Source organism: Drosophila melanogaster, chromosome Y (genome assembly GCF_000001215.4).
Source record: "Drosophila melanogaster chromosome Y".
Classification (NCBI taxonomy): domain Eukaryota; kingdom Metazoa; phylum Arthropoda; class Insecta; order Diptera; family Drosophilidae; genus Drosophila; species Drosophila melanogaster.
In genome coordinates this window covers 3,173,361-3,191,747 of record NC_024512.1, presented here as the reverse complement: position 1 = coordinate 3,191,747, position 18,387 = coordinate 3,173,361, and the positions used below count along the sequence as shown (strand labels likewise).

The 18,387-nt window shown below is 41.3% G+C and overlaps 4 pseudogenes; 3 read left to right on the top strand and 1 right to left on the bottom strand.

Moving 5' to 3' along the window:
* The first annotated feature begins 256 nt into the window (after window positions 1-256).
* On the top strand, window positions 257-533 carry CR46178 (annotated as a pseudogene).
* Window positions 534-3,115: 2,582 nt separating this feature from the next.
* CR46177 lies at window positions 3,116-3,381 on the top strand (annotated as a pseudogene).
* Window positions 3,382-5,349: 1,968 nt separating this feature from the next.
* Window positions 5,350-6,039, top strand: CR46176 (annotated as a pseudogene).
* CR46175 lies at window positions 6,028-6,480 on the bottom strand (annotated as a pseudogene).
* Window positions 6,481-18,387: the final 11,907 nt, after the last annotated feature.

Sequence of the window (18,387 nt, the reverse complement as noted above, 5' to 3'; positions counted from 1 at the left end):
ATCTGTACGGCGCTCATTCCTTGTTCTTTTTGTTATCTACCTACGTTAAGCTTGGGCGCTGCATTTCGGCTGTCTGTCCCGCCAATTGCCACTTCTTCGTCTGTCGGAAGAGACTAAACTTGTGCATTCGAAATAGCTCTTTGTCGGGCCTAGCTGCTGTAAACAATTCGCGAAATAAACAGTATCGTAAAATAAACAAACTTTCCTCGGCTATTTATTATTCACAAAAGCTTTTAAAAAACTCAATAGCTAAACACAGCCATTTATTCTTATTTTCGATTCGTTGGCGGTCACCTCACGACATCGAGCGATTGCCATATTGCGGGATTATCTCACCTGTGAGTACAAGGCAAAGTATCCGAATGCGCTGGCGCATATCTTCAACAAGGATAATATGCCCGCTCTACTCTATGAGGTGCCGCAGCAGCAGAATCTCACAGATTGCGGCCTCTATCTGCTGCAGTATGTGGAGCAATTCTTTACAAAACCCTCCCATTGGGGAGCTGAGCAATTGGTTTGACCTGCTCACAGTATTTTTATTGTTGGGGTAAGCGGCGTTCCAAGTGCTGTATCCAAAATTCATCTGTGCGAGTTGCTATCGCCATCGGAGTTCTGCTGCTCATATCGATACATATATGTTTCCAATTGATATGGATTTTGTGGGTTGTTTTTAAAAATATGTATCGATAGTCCGCTTTGAAATTTGAATGTTGGGAATATTGAAAATAAATAATATTTGAACTGACCATTTGATCATTTACAAAATTAGTGTTCTTACATGTGGTATTTACGAAGTTAAAAGTTCAGCCGTTGGTTGCAAGTTCTTTGTATGGGAATTTCAAAAACAAAAATGTATTCTCGTATTAATTTCAACAGACATTAATCAAATTATAGTTGTGCGTCCGTTATCGGGTCCACTTGTCCGATTTTTAGTCGTCAGCGTTGTATTGTATTTGAACACATTTGTTCAATTCTTTGCTAATTTCCCGGAAATGTGCAAACGACAGTTACCGCCAGTTACAGTAGAAAGAAAATCTCGAATTAATTGTCCTATTTGTGAAACTGGGGTGTAGACACCGATGGAAGAAATTATGAAAATAACTTTTAATCACTTTTGAATGCCCTAATTACTTCTCCTTGGTTTTCTCTGAAATCCTCACCAAATATTAACGTTTACACTTACACGTATTTTTTTTCGATATTTTCTTTTAAAGTTTGGTAAATTAAAAACGTGCTTTAAGAAATAAATAAATAAGTCAGTCAAAATAATATTTTCGTCAGGAACCGTAATCCAATTTCAATTCGGTGATTCAAGAAAACTGATAATAGTAGGGGAGCCGGGTGAACCCCGCCCCGTTACTTTGAACGACATAAAGAACGTGGTTCACGCCGAATTTGGGATATTGAACTTCGTTTTGCTTAATAAAGAACTGGTTTATGTAATACCGGACGAAGATCTGCTCCAGTACCTTGGCCTGATGACACGTTGCTGTAATTTTGTCACAGAGGGGATGGAATTCCCCCTGGATAACGGTGTGCAGGAGCTGGTAGCGCCTAATGTGCCTTCCCCGGCAGCAACAAATTGAAAAACGACGGCCACATGTACTAGAGGGATGCATAACACCATTCTCCAGTATCGATTCGTTTTACTGCGTATTCAGAATACATGCCATTCAGTTGGTCGCGTTCTCTTTGCGTTCACTTCGTATGTATTCGGACTTACAGGCGTCCGATCGAAATAAACTAACTGAATGTGTTCAAAGAATGAATGAAGCGAATGAATTTTCAATGGTAATTCAGAGTACTCTGAATTCTTCATGTTGTAATTGGGTAAAATGAGTTCGGACAGCGCGGAGGTTAGTCAAAGTTTGAGTTTTATTATGTTTATTTGTATTATTATTTGCGTGTGGGTCTTATTTAATAATATTGTAGCATTTGTTTAATATAAATTATTTAGCGATCTTGTCAAATTGTGTTGTCAATTATAAATATTTTAACTATAATAGTAATAAAAATAATAGAATCGTTTGTATAGCTTCTGGCGACGCAAGTTAGAAGGTTAAAACACGTAGTTATACACGATACTCGTAGAGTGAAAGTATATACTACACTCTTTGAAAAGTATGTAACAGGTAGTTTCCGACCATTTAAAGTATATCTATGCTCTACCGAGTTTGTTAGCCGAAAAGAGTTTGGCACGAGCAATAGTGGGAATAAAATAGTTTCATATAATTTATGCCACCTATGTAGAATTTACGACGCAACCTAACAAAATGATGTTTCCCAGGATGCGCATCTCTCCACGGTACATTTTTATACTAATATTATAATATTATCTTTTAAGCTACGCACAAAAATATTACAAATAAAATTCTTCTTCAGTTCAGATTTTATAAAAACTAAATTCAGAGGGTAAGTGAAAAAGTGCAATTGTGTGGACCAAAATTTCAATTATTTTAGACCAACCGCATAATTATTTTCCATTGGTGTGCCTTGTCCTGCCAATCAGTTTAAACTTTTCCATCACCTTACGTTTAAGATTCTCTGGTTAAGAAGCTTTTTTCCTGAATTTCCAGTTCTGTTAAATTCATTGTGAGTCAAAGCGGAAAATCGGCGTCCTATCTGGCTTTAAACTAATGCTGGGGGCAGTCCATTGACAGCCAACCTCCTTGCCCACCCCATACCTTGTAATGACGACATTCACATGCTGCAACAACACTGGCAGTAAACGCGGGCACTTAAATAAATCATAGTGCACGCGGTTTGGCCGAATGAAATATCGAGTTATTCTAAAGAGGAACTCCTGGTGATGAAGATTTCAAATTTATATAGTATTTTAAATTAATGTTTGTCAAGCCCAAAATATCAGCTTGGTGCCATATTAACTCGGATTTCAGGAAACTTGAGTAATTTTGAATTATACCTAATATGGGCTTAACTTTTTATCCTTGTAGAGGCCTTCTCTTCCCCTGCGTATTCTGGGGCCAACATTCACATGCGGAAAAACATACTCCATCACTGTATGCTGACATCGTTCACATCAAATAAATATCATATTAATTTCCCTTTTCCTTTTCTTTTCAGAATTGGCGAATATATTCTATATATCAGTCCGATGACAAGATCCCTACGCCGAGCTTGTGCTAAGCCCAAAGTATGTGCCAAGCAAAAAGCCAAGAAAGCTTGTGCCAAGGTGAAGTGCACCAAACTTGGACCAATCACGAGTAATTGCTACTTTAATTTCGTGAGGTCCTACCGGAAAAAGCATTGAGACGTAAACCCACAAGAGTTGATATCAAAGGCGGCAAAAGCGTGGAGAATGCTGAAGACTTAAAGCGATTCAGTCAGATCGAAAAGAATGCCATAAGAATCTGGAACAAACACAGTGAATTGCCAAGCGATCTGTTGGAGGAGGAGGAGCACGAATAGATTGCCTTTAATCGGTATCATCATCCTTATAATTTGTTGTTTCTTTGTTCGAGTTTTCCGACCCGTTACTCAGCTAGTGTAAAAACGAACGCGAAATTTTATTACTTTTTTCTGATATCGATAGATATTAAGAAATAACATGGAAAAAATTTAAAAATTTGTCCAAAGCGTGGGTGTGATTAGTTTGCCGACTTTAGAGCGTTAAAATGGGCGTGGCAAAAAGTTTTTTGACAAATCGTTAGAAATTTATATATCGACACTTTTTACCAAAATAAGCCGACGAGAAGTATTGAATATTTGAAAATAATAATAGATAATAATAATAATAATAGAGTGCCATTTCTTTTCTACTCACTTTGGACCTTGCGACACCAAAAAGTTATTAAAAAATAAGGGTTGGCCATCCCAATTTTTTTTATTATATTCGGTATATAAGATAGTTATTTTGTAATAAATAGTGCGGATATATATATAGTCGAACCAAAAAACAAAAAGTGTTCTACTTATACGAGAGCTAGGGCAGGACTTCTGTTTGCTCTGTAGTTGTATTAGCATTATGTATTATAGCATTATCAGTATTTGGTTTCAAACGTTGGGATACCAAATACGGTATAAACTAATTTATTAGCTTCTGTTAAAAATTGTATAAGTCGAGCTTTGAAAATGGTAATGTATTTGGGGATCTTAAAAAAAAAACAGCTGATAGTTGGGAAGCCGGTAAAAACTCGCATCCTTAAATTAAAAGACATAAAGATCGCGGCGCGTGATGCCTTTGTGATCGTTAACTTCGTGTTTCGAAACAAGAAAAATGACTTCGACATACCAGATAAGTTATTGCTGCTGTATCTGGGCCAGAGAAGTCGTACGATGTCGTCCTGGACACCGTCAACTGACTAAGGTGCGTCCGCCTTCCCCGAAGCTACCACTACCGATCGGTGTCGGATACGGAGTGACTAATAGCTGACAGTCGCCCGCCTTATATAGCTCCTGGCTGGGCTTAGTGTGGCCGCCGTCTGCGTGGCATTTGCCTATATTAGTGTGGCCCGCCTGCTTTGTCCAGTGTGACCCACCGACCGATCTTACTGGCGCACTCGCTTAAAAAAATAATAGGAGAGCCTTTTGTAAATAGTTACCTAATTTGATAGTGAGAATTTACTGCGCGACCGGAGTAGCAAATAGGGCTTCACAATGTTTTTGTTTAAAGAGGAGCTCAATGCTGACGACTAAAAATCGGACAGGTGGACCCGATGACGGACGCACAACTATAATTTGATTAATGTCTGTTGAAATTAATACGAGAATACATTTTTGTTTTTTGAAATTCCCATACAAAGAACTTGCAACAAACGGCTGAACTTTTAACTTCGTAAATACCACATGTAAGAATACTAATTTTGTAAATGAAAAGTAAAGAACTTAGCTTAGCTTAGACTCGCTTAAATGCCTATATGTGGCCAGTTCAAATATTATTTAATTTAATATACGCAACATGCAAATTTCAAAGCGGACTATCGATACCTATTTTTAAAAACACCCCACAAAATCCATATCAATTGGAAACATATATGTATCGATATGAGCAGCAGAACTCCGATGGCGATAGCAACTCGCACAGATGATTTTTGGATACAGCACTTGGAACGCCGTTTACCCCAACAATAAAAATAGAGAGATATTAAATATCGTATAAATCACACAGATAGGAAAATGAAAGGAATATAGTGATCAAAGTCACCGTGTATGGTGACTGTTCAACCATCCAGTTAACTTTGCACATCAAGCAGCCCGAGAATTTGCAATCGAAACGAGAAACTTCATCTCAGTCGGATTAGCCCATAACGTACGTATGTTGGTTGTACTGTTGAATCCGGCTCCAAAATGGATCGCAAAGAAGCTGTTTTGAAGGACCAAGCGGTACGTGAAGAGCTCTCTCCAGCAAGTGCAACCAAAGGCAAGAAGCACAAGAAAAGTCCTTGCTCTCCGGGAGACACCAATGCTGGCCAAGTGATATCGTCGGTGGATGAAGACACCAATGCTGGCCAAGTGATATCATCGGATCAAGACGCCAATACTAATACCAAGAACAAGAAACAGAAGAAGTGCCATTTTGCAAAGGATAACAATGGCTATCAAGCTGCTGGTTCTCAAGACAACCAAGGTTCATTTGGCAATAAACAGGGAAGTCTCAACTCTACGGCTATAACCTCCAATTCTTCAATGACGAGTAATGGTCTGCAGGGCATGCAACCAGCTGGAGATGCTCCCGCAATCTCCCAGTATATCCAGTCGAGGAACCATGCCGCACATGCCTCTGTTAGCAATAAATCGGAAGAGACAGCTGGTGGATCTCAATCGCGGGTGCAATCGAATGTTGCATCCATATCCTCGCCACACCAGCAGAACGCGCACAGCGGAGTCACCTGCGCCGGAATCGCAAGTGGATACTAAGCAGGGACGTTAATGAAGATGCCGTGGTGCTGGTGAGCAGCGGCGATGAGGAGACCACCGCCGCCGACGATGGCCAAACAGAGAGAAGACTAACCCGACGAGAATCAAACCCTTTTCACATTTTCGCCAACCGGTACCGGTGGCCTGGCATATGCTCTTCTTTAAAATTCTCCTCCTCGCTATCCTCATCCATCACTAGTTGGCCATTTAATGAGGTAAACTTAATGACCGGCAAAATTTTGCGCTGCTGATTGCTTTCATTCATTAGCTTCTGGGTGAGATTAGCGATATCCTTACGGTTCTTAGTTACTGTGAGCATGTCAAACCAATTGCTCAGCTCCCCAATGGGCAGTGTATAGTTGATGAAGGGTTTTGTAAAGAATTGCTCCACATACTGCAGCAGATAGAGGCCGCAATCTGTGAGATTCTGCTGTTGCGGCACCTCATAGAGTAGAGAGGGCATATTATCCTTGTTGAAGATATGCGCCAGCGCATTCGCATACTTTGCCTTGTATCACAGGTGAGATAATCCCGCAATATGGCAATCGCTCGATGTCGTCAGGTGACCGCCAACGAATCGAAAATAAGAATAAATGGCTGTGTTTAGCTATTGAGTTTTTTAAAAGCTTTTGTGAATAATAAATAGCCGAGGAAAGTTTGTTTATTTTACTTTACTGTTTATTTCGCGAATTGTTTACAGCAGCTAGGCCCGACAAAGAGCTATATCGAATGCACAAGTTTAGTCTCTTCCGACAGACGAAGAAGTGGCAATTGGCGGGACAGACAGCCGAAATGCAGCGCCCAAGCTTAACGTAGGTAGATAACAAAAAGAACAAGGAATGAGCGCCGTACAGATAAATGCGTGCGAGAACAGCGGTTTGTCCTGTGGGCATCGCAACTGCTACCACTGACTACTTCGGCTTACAATATTAAAAAGTATGAGATTAGTATACTGCACAGTTTTGGCGACTGCATAACCCAACATCCGCCCCGCGTTGGAAGCTTGGATTCCAACAGAGTCCTCAATGGGAAGCAGACACAGCTTGTTCACTGCCCGCCTTATTACTCCAGACGCGGTCCTCAATTCTGCAACTCGAGCGACGCCGTCTCTGCCAGGAATCTACTGCATGTCCTCGCCAAAGGCCATCTCATTGGGGGTAGATTCTCGTCCTTAACAAGAACGACGTTGTCCACGGCTACGCCAGGCTTTGGGGTGCGCCACTTGGAGCGCTGCTGGAGCAACGTCAAGTACTCTTCCTTCCATCGCGACCAAAATATTTGCTGAAGAAAGGAGATGCGTTGCCAAGAGTCAAGCCGATTATAGTTAAGGCCCGTTATATCTGGCTCGTCAAACGACGAAGGCGGACCACCATTGAGAAAATGCGCCGTTGAGAAATCCGAAGTGACAGACCGAATCGCAATTCCTACCGAGAATCCATCAGTCGCGAAATTGGTATCCCCGATTACAGTGACGGAGCCGGACGACCTCCACCTCTTAAGTTGCAGTTGATTTGCAAGCCGAGAGGTGACCCAGTGCAGTTGAGAGCCAGAATCTAACAAGGCCCTGCAGGGAACGAACAGTCCTGACCGATTCTGCACTAGAACGGTTGCAGTGGCTATCCAAAAATCATCTGTCCGAGTTGCTATCGCCATCGGAGTTCTGCTGCTCATATCGATACATATATGTTTCCAATTGATATGGATTTTGTGGGTTGTTTTTAAAAATGTATCGATAGTCCGCTTTGAAATTTGAATGTTGGGAATATTGAAAATAAATAATATTTGAACTGACCATTTGATCATTTACAAAATTAGTATTCTTACATATGGTATTTACGAAGTTAAAAGTTCAGCCGTTTGTTGCAAGTTCTATGTCTGGATTTTTCAAAAACAAAAATGTATTCTCGTATTAATTTCAGCATTTTGCAAATACAAGTACAGACATTAATCAAATTATAGTTGTGCGTCCGTTATCGGGTCCACTTGTCCGATTTTTAGTCGTCAGCGTTGTATTGTATTTGAACACATTTGTTCAATTCTTTGCTAATTTCCCGTAAATGTGCAAACGACAGTTACCGCCAGTTACCGTATAAAAAAAACTCGAATTAATACCGAGGTTGTCCTATTTGTGAAACTGGGGTGTAGACACTCACTTTTAATCACTTTAATCACTAATCACTTTTTAATCAACTTTTAATCACTTTTGAATGCCCTAATTACTTCTCCTTGGTTTTCTCTGAAATCCTCACCAAATATTAACTTTGGTTTAAGAAATAAATCAGTCAAAATAATATTTTCGTCAGGAACCGTAATACAATTTCAATTCGGTGATTCAAGAAAACTGATAATAGTAGGGGAGCCGGGTGAACCCCGCCCCGTTACTTTGAACGACATAAAGAACGCAGCGTACTAGAGGGATGCATAACACTATTCTCCAGTATCGATTCGTTTTACTGCGTATTCAGAATACATGCCATTCAGTTGGTCGCGTTCTCTTTGCGTTCACTTCGTATGTATTCGGACTAACAGGCGTCCGATCGAAATAAACTAACTGAATGTGTTCTAAGAATGAATGAAGCGAATGAATTTTCAATGGTAATTCAGAGTACTCTGAATTCTTCATGTTGTAATTGGGTAAAATGAGTTCGGACAGCGCGGAGGTTAGTCAAAGTTTGTGTTTTATTATGTTTATTTGTATTATTATTTGCGTGTATGTCTTATTTAATAATATTGTAGCATTTGTTTAATATAAATTATTTAGCGATCTTGTCAAATTGTGTTGTCAATTATAAATATTTTAAATATAATAGTAATAAAAATAATAGAATCGTTTGTATAGCTAATGTCTGGCGACGCAAGTTAGAAGGTTAAAACACGTAGTTATACAAGTTAACACGGGCCAACGAGCTAGACCAGTTGGCTCAGTGCACGAAATTTAATACCATTACGTTAAAGTGCTGACCCCAGCATCGGGCCGGAAACCCGTGCGCAGCCGGCAAACACAGCATATTTGCGTGGCCGCTGCGAGTCTTTTGTTAGCTGTAAGATTCATTTTTTATATTCAGTTTATGTTTGACTTTAATAAAGAGCGGTTGCTCGTCTACATTATCACTCCGACTGTTCGTCGCAAAACATACTTGTATTAATTACTCTACCAGACCACAAGGCTGGTAGTTAAAAGAGGAAAGTTCCTCTCAACCTAATATATTGGACAGCAGCGATATGAATATCTGGCGCCCAACCAGTGGTAGAAATCACTAACACCACCCACACAGCTACTTAATTTGCGGCAAAGCAAAAGACAGCGGCGCGGGAAAAGTGAAGGGAATTAGTGACAAAATAACACACACACCAAAAACAAAAAATTATGTGAGTGGGAACCGATGCTAAACGCATTTTAAGTCTGTGAATATTTAAAAAAAATATATAATAATAAAAGAATTATTAATCCAGCAGATACGCTAAAATATGGTCTCGCATCAATGTTAACAAAAACAAAAATCGTATAATTGTCTTTTATAACGGCGCATACGTTCGCTTTTCATTTATTGTTGTTGTTTTGTGTTTCCATTCAGTTCAAGCGCGACATTCGACGCTGCAGCCTTTGTCTTTAGTTGTTGTTTGTTTGGCTTTGGTCAACTGCTGCCCACACAGGCAGCTTTTGCATACCTAAGCGAATTTCTCACAGTATAGGAATAGTACACCATACTCCACGGACTCAGAGTCCGATTGTGAAAATCAGCCTTCCCCTCTAAGACGTGCAACCGCGAATTCCCCTACAATGGCGATAGACCCAGAACAACTCAAAGCTGTAATACAGGCAGTGGTAGCCAATACTTTAGCGGACGAGGCTGCCAGAAACGAGCTCGCACAAAATGAAATGCGTCAAAAAATTGAGGATCTGGCCAGCCAGTTGGCAGCAACACGGGTCGCGCCCACCGCAGCAGTGGCCCCCGCAATCAAGGCTTACCTACCCGTAGACATAACTAGTAGCGTACCATGTGACAGGACTTTAGACGCCGTTAAATATTTGCCGGAATTCTCGGGGTCACAGGAATCATATGTTTCGTGGCGACAAGCGGCGGTTGCTGCGTATCGCATATTTAGAGATTACGACGGCACCTCTCGCCATTACGAGGCAGTGACAATTATTAGGAACAAAATTAGGGGCGCGGCCAATAGCGTTTTATCCTCGTTTGGCACCGTACTGAATTTCGATGCCATTATAAATCGGCTCGATTTCACGTACAGTGACAAACGCCCAATGCATGTCATTGAGCAGGACATGAGCACTTTAAGACAGGCAAACAACATGACCCTGTTGGAGTATTATGATGAGGTTGAGAAAAAACTCACCTTACTCACAAATAAAGCCCATATGTCTCACGAGCCATCGGCGGCTAAGATATTGTGCGAAAAATTCCGAGAGGACGCCTTGCGTGTTTTCATCTCGGGACTTAAACGCAACCTCACTGACGTGCTTTTCGCGGCAAAGCCGAAAGACATGCCGTCAGCCTTGGCCTTAGCGCAAGAAGTGGAATCTAACCACGAGAGGTACGTTTTCGCAGCTAGTTTCGCAAGAAGTCAAGAAGACAAAGATCGCAAACCTGCTGCAAAAGCGCAGGGTCGTCAACTCGACAAGTACGACCGCCATGACCCACAACCTAGTAATACCTAAAACCCGTATTTTAATAGGCAGCATAGGGCACAGGTCCACGCCGACCCGCAAGGTACCAAAAATTACAAAGACGACGGCCCACCGGAGCCTATGGAGGTCGATCCCTCACTTTCTAAGTTGATGCAGCCGACCCAGGCAAATACCTACCGGAAAAGACGACCAGCCACCTCCGAGCGCACAGGCACCGTGAGGAAACAACAAAAAGTTAACTTCATTACGCAGAATGCGGAAGAAAAGACAGGAGCATATGCCGCCGCCGCCGCCAAAGCGGAATCGAAAATAGACGACGATGCCATTACCGAGTATGACTCTGACTACCTCAATTTTTTAGGGGTAAATCCCTGTTACCCGTCATCAGACGAAGAGTAGCAGGGGTACCAATGAAATTCCTCTTAGACACCGGCGCATCAAAAAATTTCATCCGGCCTCGCAAAGAGCTAAAGGGTGTCTGCCCGGTGGACTCCCCTTTCGAAATTCATTCAATTCACGGCACCACCATCGTTACAAAAAAATGCTTCGTCTCGATTTTTAATTTGAAAGCGACTTTTTTCATTCTACCAGATCTTACAACATTCGACGGTATAATCGGGGCCGACCTGTTAACACAGGCCGGTGCATCACTTTGCCTCGCCTCCGCCCAACTCAAATGGGGTCAGGAAGTTGAGAAGATTTCATTCCATAAATGCACTGACGTCAACTTCACTAACGTGGAGTGCGCAGATGCACCACCTTTGGTGAAGAAGGCATTTCTAGGGATGATAAGGAGCCGAAAAAACGCCTTCGCAGATCCCAACGAGGCCCTGCCATATAACACATCGGTAGTGGCCACGATTAGGACTACTAGCGAAGAACCCATTTACGCTAAATTATATCCATACCCCATGGGGGCAGCAGATTTCGTCAACAACGAAATCCAAAACCTGCTTAAAAATGGTATAATTCAAAAGTCGGTGTCTCCGTATAACAACCCAATATGGGTGGTTGATAAAAAAGGAACCGACGAGGCCGGCAATCAAAATAGACGATTAGTCATAGACTTTCGTAAGCTAAACGAAAGAACTATCCCAGACAAATACCCTATGCCAGATATCTCCATGATACTGAGCAACTTGGGCAAGGCCAAATTCTTCACGACATTGGACCTCAAGTCAGGGTATCACCAGATCATCTTAGCGGAAAATGACCGCGAAAAAACTTCCTTCTCCGTAAGCGGGGGGAAGTACGAATTCAAGAGGCTTCCCTTTGGCTTGAGAAATGCTGCCAGCATCTTCCAGAGAGCCATTGATGACATTCTCAGAGAGCAAATCGGCAAGACTTGCTATGTCTATGTCGACGATGTAATAATCTTCTCAGAAAACGAGAATGCTCATGTCAAGCACGTGGATTGGGTTTTAAAAACCATAAGCGATGCAAATATGAGAGTCTCAGTGAAAAAGTCAAGTTTTTTTAAAAAAAGCGTAAACTTTCTTGGCTTTATAGTCACCAGTGATGGCACTACCACTGACCCAGAAAAGGTCAGGGCCATTAAAGAGTTCCCTGAACCAAAAACGGTGTTTGAGGTTAGATCATTTCTAGGTCTCGCGAGCTACTACAGATGCTTCATTAAGGACTTCGCAGCCATAGCAAGGCCTATTTCGGACATCTTAAAGGGCGAAAACGGAAGTGTAAGCAGACACAGATCGCGACACGTCCAAGTACAATTCAATGAGGCGCAAAAAAATTCTTTTGAAAAACTGCGCAACATTTTAGCATCCGAAGATGTTATGCTCCGATACCCGGATTACAAGAAGCCATTCCATCTAACGACGGATGCTTCAGCCTACGGTATTGGAGCAGTGCTTTCACAGGAAAACCGTCCTATTACAATGATCTCGAGGACATTAAAGGACAGGGAAATGAACTACGCCACAAACGAAAGGGAATTATTGGCCATCGTTTGGGCTTTGGCCAAACTGAGGCACTATTTATATGCGGTGAAAGATATAACTATCTTCACCGACCATCAACCATTGTCATTCTCGGTATCAGACTCTAACCCTAACGCAAAAATTAAAAGATGGAAGGGTCGCATCGAGGAAACGGGTGCGAAGGTGGTCTATAAACCGGGAAAAGAAAATTTGGTTGCTGATGCCCTGTCTAGGCAGCAAATCAATGCCATAGAAGAACAGGACGCAGAATCATGTGGTGCGACCATTCACAGTGAGATTTCCCTCACTCACACCATAGAAACTACGGATAAGCCCCTAAATTGCTTCCAGAACCAACTAATTCTGGAAGAGGCCCGCTTTCCGCTAAAACGCTCTTTCGTCCTCTTTCGAAATAAGAAACGACATACAATCAACTTCACTGACAAGGAATCATTACTCAATGACCTTGCGGACGCAATAGTCCCCAAGGGCGTAAACGCCCTCCATTGCGATTTGCACACGCTAGCAACGGTGCAGGACGACTTAGTCCGGAGATTCCCGACTACAAAATTCTGGCACTGCAAAAACCGTGTTACAGATATTTTTGGGGTCGAGGAGAAAAGGGAAATCATACTGGCAGAACACAATAGGGCCCACCGATCGGCCCAAGAAAATGTGAAGCAGGTTCTCACAGAATACTACTTCCCAAAAATGGCCAAACTGGCCAATGAAATTGTGCAAAACTGCAAAACATGCGCTAAAGCAAAGTATGATAGGCATCCTAAAAAGCAAGAGATTGGCGAGTCCCCGATTCCCTCTCATGTAGGAGAAATGCTACACATAGACATTTTCTCAACAGACAAAAAATATTTCCTCACTTGCATCGACAAGTTTTCGAAATTCGCCGTCGTACAGCATGTACCGTCAAGAACAATTGAGGACTTGAAACCGGCCTTGTTACAGGTCATGAATTTTTTCCCAAAGGCCAAAGTGATTTACTGCGATAACGAGCCATCGTTAAAATCGCACACGATCACGGCCATGCTTGACAACCATTTTGGCGTCAGCATCACGAATGCGCCGCCCCTTCACAGTGTGTCAAACGGGCAAGTGGAACGTTTTCACAGCACCCTACTAGAGCTCGCCAGGTGCCTAAAAATTGACAAGGGCATGAGCGACACCGTGGAGATAATTCTGTTAGCCACAACCAAATATAACAAATCAATCCATTCGGTCATCGATAAGAGGCCAGTCGACGCAGTACAAGAGTGCACGGACGACACACGAGAACGGATTGTTGACAAAATTAAGAGTGCCCAAGACGCGCTAAGGTCTAGAGAGAATGTTTCTCGGCAAAATAGAGTCTTCGAAGTGGGCGAAAAAGTTTTGGTCAAAACTAACAGAAGACTTGGCAATAAACTCACTCCCTTGTGTGAGGAAAAAGCCATACAAGCAGACCTGGGGACCACGGTCCTCATTGAAGGGAGGGTGGTCCAAAAGGACAATTTAAAATGACTCTCTCCCTTAATTTTTAATTTTTTATTATCACTACCTATTATCAGCCGTTTGGCATACTTCGATTTAGTAGATATTAGGTCCGTTGCCAAAGGCGCGACGTTGTAGTTTTAATTGGTATTAATTTAGTATTAATTGGTGATGGGTTAAACCTCGGCGAACAAGAATAAGCGACTAAAAAATACATTTCCACAGGTGCAGAATTTTCATCCTCCTCTCACTGGCATTGGTGTCAGCGCGCGTCACTGACTATTCGCAAACAAGGTATATCCCCATCATAGATGGAGAAATCCTGGTATGGGAAGAACTCGCATATGTGACCCACTCAGCAAATCTCTCGGAATACATGCGCATAGTCGAAGAAACAAGCAGCATGAACGAGATGTTTCCGCAGTCTCATATGAGGAAATTGCTAGACGTGGATACCTCGCACCTTCGGGATACGCTGGATTCGCTAAAAGTCCACCACAGAATAGCAAGGAGTTTAGATTTTCTAGGCTCAATGCTAAAGGTAGTAGCGGGGACGTTCACAGAATGGCAGTTGACACAGTCAAACAATAGGCAGATCAAAATTAACACTAGGGTACAAAATCGGATTAACCAATTAACAACAACAGTAAATCAAATCCTGCAAACACACAAAAATATCCAAATTGACACCGGCCATTTATACGAGACACTGCTGGCTAGGAATAGAATGCTAATGATGGAGTTACAGAACTTAATGTTGGCTGTAACACTGGCAAAAAACAATATTGTCAGCCCAAATATCCTAGATCATGCAGACTTAAAATCAGTTTGGCTGAAAGAACCCACCGATACCCCCATAGGGGATCTTATGTCCGCATCGTCTGTAAAAATACTGCAATCCCCTAACATGATACACTTTATTATCAAATTTCCCAGAATAAAATTATCTTGCAAAAAGGTCACTATTTTCCCAGTCACTAGCAAAGGAGTTATGCTGCGGATAACCGACAACATGGTAGCAAAGTGTGGTGAAGTAGTCCACACAATCAAAAATTGCATCCCAACATCGGGGGCTACCTTTTGCCAACTATCAACGGAAAGCTCATGCGCCAGGGAACTACATGCGGGCGTCCTAGCACATTGCGAGTCACAACCAAGTGACCTACACCCGCTCACCCGCGTGGACGAGGGTATCATCATCATCAATGACCGGCCAGCCAGGGTCACGGTAGACAACGAAACGGAAGTCTACCTACGCGGCACACATCTCATCACCTTCAACGATCGCGTCGTGATAAATGACACCACTTTTGTAAATCATGACAAGGCCCAAACAAGAGCTCCAGGGGTAGCGAGTTCCCCATCATTGAATATCACCGCCAACAGAGATATTCTGAGCCTCCCCTACCTTCACCAGCTAAGTGAACGTAACTTGGAGTTCATCAAAGAGTTCGGGAGAGAAATTGATACTAATCATCATCATCGCATAATATTTATCGCAGCAGCGATTTGTTGTGCATTGGTTTGCATCGGCATCACCTGTCTACGGTACATCGGAGCGCGGAGATCTGCAATCCAGTTAAACGGGATGATCGCTGAATTAGGACCAACCGAGGACGGCCGCAATCTTGAAGGGGGGATAGTTAACACGGGCCAACGAGCTAGACCAGTTGGCTCAGTGCACGAAATTTAATACCATTACGTTAAAGTGCTGACCCCAGCATCGGGCCGGAAACCCGTGCGCAGCCGGCAAACACAGCATATTCAAGGTTGTTCTGGTTATCTAACAAATTCTTCATATTTTCTTCTAATTGCTCTCTATCATCTTCATCCATTATACCAAATAAAATATGATACAAGGAACCCATAAATTCGAAAGGAGCACGCTTGCTTCTAGATCTAGACTGCATCATAAACAATTTATTGTTTTCTTCAAGTTCCGATAACTGACTTTGCATATTATCTAAGACTAGACTACATTGCTCTTCAAAGCTATGAAGTCTTTCGCAAACTTTCCTCATACTTTGTATAAGCGCATTACCCTTTGTTAACATTTTAAAATATGGATCCATTTTATAATAGATAACCAAATTCCAAGAAGTACTCACAATCTCAACATCTCCTAGCGGGTCTAGATATATTGCTGAGGTTTTATTTATTTTGTCTATAGAATATCTTGGTGCTATATCTTTAGGTAATGCGCTAGAAACTTGACAACTTAACACAAACAACAACATTGCCATGATGATTCCGATCTTGGACATTCCCGATGTCGCTCTATTTCGCCTTTTTGGCTCCTGGTCAGCCTCATTTTTGTCAACAGACTTTATTCCTTCCAAGGGACAAATTTTAGTAACGGGTCTAGTGATATATCCTTCCTGCATCTTTACTTTAGCCACCCGGACCTTATCATCATTCCCCTTATGGACCTTTTCCACCTTTCCTAAAGGCCATCTTGCAGGATGACAATTCTCATCCTTTAATAAAACTATTTGCCCTTCTTCTATATTAGGAATTTCCTTTTTCCATTTATTCCTTTGCTGAAGCGTATGCAAATATTCACTTTTCCACTTAACCCAGAAATCTTTCCTCATTTTTTTGATAAGTCTCCACCTATCCAAATTTCCGATTTTTTCATCTTCCATTGGTTCGACTATTTCTAAAGGTGGTCTTCCAATTAAAAAATGACCTGGTGTTAAAACCTCTTGTTGGTCCATCTCACTAACTATAGTGTATAATGGCCTTGAATTTAAGCATGCTTCTATTTGACATAAAAGAGTTGACATTTCTTCGTAAGTCAAAATAGTGTCGCCGATTATACGCTTTAAATGGTATTTCATTGACTTAACCCCAGCTTCCCAAATACCTCCGAAGTGAGGTCCTGCCGGGGGAATAAAATGCCAATCAATCCTGTCCTTTTCAAGCTGCGCTGCAATCGTTATATTTTCTTGTATTGCATTAAATAACTCTTGATCTAATTTTCTTGCGGCTCCTACAAAATTTGTTCCGTTGTCTGAATAGATATTGGAACATTTTCCCCGTCTAGCAATAAATCTTCTGAGTGCTGCTAAAAATGCGTCAGAAGTTAGATCGCTTACCATTTCTAAGTGTATGGCTTTGGTGGCCATGCAAACGAATACGGCAACGTATCCTTTAAATGTTTTTTGGCCACGATTTTTTGAACATTTAACATAATAAGGACCTGCGTAATCTATTCCAGTATTAAGAAACGGGAATGTCATCGTCACTCTATATTTTGGCAAGTTACCCATTATTTGCTGAGCTGTATTTTGTTTATACGTTGCACACTTTACACATTCTCTTAAATACTTCTTCAACGAATTTTTCAACCCGAAAATCCAATACTTTCTTTGGATATAGTTTCGCATAAGGTTTATCCCTCCATGCAATGTTTCCTTATGAGCATTTTTTATTAATAAGCTTGTTAGGTGGCATTTTTCTAAAATGATTGGATGTTTAACATTAAATTCTGCATTGGAGTTTTGCAATCTTCCTCCAACTCTTAGAACCCCATCCTTGTCCAAAAATGGATTCAATGACAATATTTTATTATTTGTCTTGATTTCCTTTTTGATTTTAAGGCACTTTATCTCTTGCCTAAACTGGTATTCTTGTTGTTTCTTAATAACAACTGTTTCCGCTATTCTTATCTCCTTTACTGAAATAATTGATGAATAGGCTTTATTTTTTGTTTTCATCTGCACGAATCTATTTATGTATGCTATTATACGTATAAGTTTTTCTATACTGGAATACCTTTCTATTAATTCGTAAATAGGATCATCTATTTTGTCATGTAATACCGTATTTATTAAGACAGGTTCTTCTACAGACTGCTGCCGAGGCCAAAGTTCTTTTGGGTCGGCTAGCCATTTCGGACCTTTCCACCAAAAATCACAGTTGATCAACTGGTTAGAATCCACTCCCCTGGATGCTAAATCTGCTGGATTATCCTCTGACTTAACATGATTCCATTCAGTATTTTTTAATTTCCGAATGTCATCCGTTCTTCTTCTTATAAATTTGATCTTACTTTGACCACTGTTAATCCATGCTAAGGTAATCGTGGAATCACTGCAAGCATAGATCTCCATTATATTGTCAATTGATCCTTTTAGTCTTTGGATTAATTCACTAAGCAGGTGAGCTGCAATTTGGGAATTGGGAATTGTCTTTCTATTTTTTATAGGGTTGACTCTACTTTTGCTAGCTATTATATTAACATGAGGTCCTACTTTAGCATAGACTACTGCAGCATATGCTTTTTCGGAGGCGTCCGCAAATCCGTGAATCTGAATGACTGAAGAACTGTTTGAATTAATCCACCTTGGGATTCGAATATTTTCTAACAATAATAAATTTTCTTTATATTTTTCACAATAATTTTTATCTTCTATGGATAATTCCTGATCCCATTCA